The sequence below is a fragment of the Artemia sp. Qi Xiang Cuo genome, unplaced genomic scaffold, assembly GCF_049724085.1.
Source record: "Artemia sp. Qi Xiang Cuo unplaced genomic scaffold, ASM4972408v1 HiC_scaffold_3198, whole genome shotgun sequence".
NCBI classification, from domain to species: Eukaryota; Metazoa; Arthropoda; class Branchiopoda; order Anostraca; family Artemiidae; genus Artemia; species Artemia sp. Qi Xiang Cuo.
In genome coordinates, this window is record NW_028300592.1 from 140,010 (window position 1) to 143,891 (window position 3,882).

The window sequence follows — 3,882 nt, forward strand, 5'->3', positions numbered from 1 at the left end:
TACTACTAACAACTCATCGCAGCACCAAGCCGCCTGAGTCTAGCACAGCTACGCCCGTTCCTCCTCCACCCCACTCGGTTGAAGGCCTCCCTTTTGACACCTGTCCACGAAGTTCCCATTTCCTTTAAATCTTTCTTTATGAAGTCGTCCCAACCCAGACGGGGACGGCCTACTTTCCGTTTAGCCCTAGATGGTTGGCCGAAAAGAACAATCTTCGGCAATCTGTCATCCTTCATCCGCACAACATGCCCTAACCACCTCAACCTTTCTTTCATTATAGACCTAGAAAGCGGTATTGAACCACATTTTTCGTATAGCCTATTGTTTGAAATACGGTCAGTCAGCCGGGTACCCAGAACAATCCTTAAGCAATTTCTCTGGAAAACATCTAGCAAATCTTCATCCACTTTTTAGAGCGTCCATGTTTTAGAGCCATATTTGACCACTGTCATCACTGTAGCTTCTAATATTCTAATCTTGGTTTGCAGACTTAACTTCCTATTCTTCCATACTTTTTTTTAACTGTGAAAAAACACCCTGATCCTTGGCTATTCTATTTTTAACATCTTCACTGCTCCTACCATCTTTACTAATAATACTACCAAGGTAAGTGAAGCTGCGCACCTGATCAATCTTTTCATTACCCAATGTCACCTTTTCATCTTCACATATTCCTAGTCTTAGTGACCTAGGCTTCTTAATATTAAATTTCAAACCTATATTAGCACCCTGAAGTTGTAAAACCTCTAAAACTTCATTCATTTTTGTTCACACTTTCATATAGAATGCTTAAATCATCAGCATGATCCAGGTCCAGGAGAATTTTTCCTCCCCAGTTCATTCCATGGTCTCTAGTTGCCTTTCCTGTGCTCCTTAAACAAAGTCCATCAAAATAATCCATATAAAGGGGGATAGAACACAATCCTGCTTAACTCCTGATTTAATACAAAACCAGCTGCTAACCTCATTTCCTACCTTAACCGCAGCAGTGTTATTCTCGTACATAGCACTAATCACTTTAATGTATTTGTCTAGTATACCATACAAGGATAAAACCTTTACTAAAGCTCCTCTATCAACAGAATCGAACGCTTGCTCATAATCTATAAAACTGAGGACCAAAGGTGTTTGAAAACTTAGGCAATTCTCAATTATTAACCTAAGAGTGAAAATTTGGTCAACACATCCTCTACCTTTTCTAAAACCGCACTGCTCTTCTCTTAAAACTTTGTCTACGGCATCTCTCAGTCTAAAAAGTATCATATTACTAAGCAATTTGCTACCTACAGAGACCAGACTAATGCCTCGATAATTACCACACTCACTTTTATCACCTTTCTTATAAAGTGGCTTAATTAAGGTTTTCCTAAAATCGTTAGGTACTTCCCCTTTTTCAAAAATCATATTCATAATCTTCAATAACTTATTTCTAACCTCAGAGCCACCATATTTAAGAAACTCATTTACTACCCTATCAGCACCTGGAGCCTTATTATTCTTTAATCCTTTTAGTACTGTTGCTATTTCCTCCTCACAAAACAAATCTTCCTTCACATCCAAGGTATCACAAACTTTTTCATTTTCCTCTATATTTTTACCTGCAACTCTATCTCGGTTAAGCAAGTTCTCAAAATGTTCGGCCCATCTCTCTTTAGCTTTTTCCTTATCGCTAATTGCCACCCCTTTCCTCTCTTTATCTGAGACAAGTCCGGATTGACTACTACCTCTCAATTTGTTAACGTGCCAGTACAATATTTTACTATTATGCCTTCTAGCTGCATCTTCTAAATCCTCGGCAATTTTATCCATGGCCTCCACTTCACACCTCCTTAGTTCATATTTCAATGCTTTCTCCACTTTCTTTACATTTCTTTTGTTTTCATGCGATCTATCACTCAGATAATTCTTGTACGAGTCCTTTCTCCTTTCTATTAAACATAAAGCTTTTTCACTAATATTCTTAGCTGCAGTTCTAGCTTTCTTCCCTAAGACACCGTCCGCAACTTCACAAATTATTTTTCTAAAATTATTCCAACCATCGTACACATTATCAAATTTTAAAATCTGAAGTTTATTATTCAACTGGTCCTGGAAAGTTTCTCTCAAAGTCTCCGCTTTGAGTCTACCAGAATCATAACTTCCTAGGAGGTAGTTACCCTTCCAATATTTAAGCTTGAAATTAACCTTTGATACTACTAGATGGTGATCTTTACTTTTAACATCAATAACAGCACTCTTATATACCCTAGTATCTTGTATTGATCCTTCCAGTCTTTGGTTTACTATAACATTATCAATAAGGTTTGCTGTCTTACCATCACGTGAATACCATGTTAGCTTATGAGCCATTTTATGACCAAACACCGTATTGGTTATAACTAGATTGTTATACCTACAAAATTGCAAAAGTCTGTATCAATTACTGTTTCCTTTTCCTACACCAAATTTACCTAAGCTGGGATACCATCTATCCTTATTTCTACCAACCTGGGCGTTAAAATATCCCAGTAATAACATCATATTTGTACCTGGGACCTTGTCTATTTGCTCCTGTAACTGTAAGTAAAATTCATCTGAGTCACTAATATCTACGTCAGTCGGTTCTACTGTGGCGTATACTACTATAACTGATACCCTGAACTTTTTAGTCATAAAAAAAGCAATTTTTGCTCTAATATTAATACCCTCCCAGCCTAAACAAGACTTAGTATCTTCCTTATTCATCATGAGCCCTACTCCCTGTCTATGTACCCCATCCTTCCTGCCTGAGTAAACAAATTCTATATCACCTAATTTCATGCTTCCTACCCCTGGGATATGAGTTTCTGAAATTCCTAATAAATCCAGTTCAAATCGTCTGAATTCGTCAGTCAAAATGTCGATACGATAGTCATTTTCTAATGTCGTAACATTCCAGGTTCCAATTTTCATGTTCTTTAAATCATTGAAATTATTTTCGCCTCAGGAAAAGCAATGATCCCAGATACCAGTGCAGGACGGGGATCACACATCTTCTCAAGTCTACACCGAAGTGCTTAAGCCGGCTTAGAACCGGACAGCAAGAAGTCCCTGGGACCTCCATGAATGGAGGCTTTGTGCAATCCTGGGCCCATCTTGGTCACAACATGGTTTTCAGCACTTGGCGATGCTCTTCTATCAACAAGAGTCGAAATCCTGCACAGACAATCTCAAGCCTATTACCTCCGACTCATTATATATTCATGCCGACAAATATTATGCTACCACGGGGAGGCAACCCGTAATAGATAAATTAGCTAGGAAGAGGTTTTTCAGCCCAAAGACGCCCATCAAAACATACCAATCCCAGAAGAATTGTCCATTAGTCAGAATACCGTGCGAATGCTGTGTCGTTTAGTAACATATATATATATATATATATATATATATATATATATATATATATATATATATATATATATATATATATATATATATATATATATATATATATATATATATATTTATATATATATGATCAAAAGGAGAAACAAAATAGAGCCAAGACCTAGCAGCTACATGCTGCTAGGTCTTGGCAATGTATATTCATGGTGCTGAGAATCTTCCAGAAAAATACAAAAAAAAGAAAGATATATACCTTTTCTGAAAAACAATAGAATCAATTTTATCTGATATCTCATCACGACCATCATCTGCTTCAAGTATTAATTGTTGAACAGACACCAGATTCAAAGGGAGGTCTGTTGGAGAAAAATTTGTCTCTGCTGTTGAAGTCATCTTTACTTTTTAAACTCCCTAGAATAAAGGAAATTAAATTATTTTTGATGCTCTGGGGTATTTGCACACTTAAAAATGATAAATCAAATGTTTCAGTAACCAGAACAGCATGCAGGCTTAAAATTT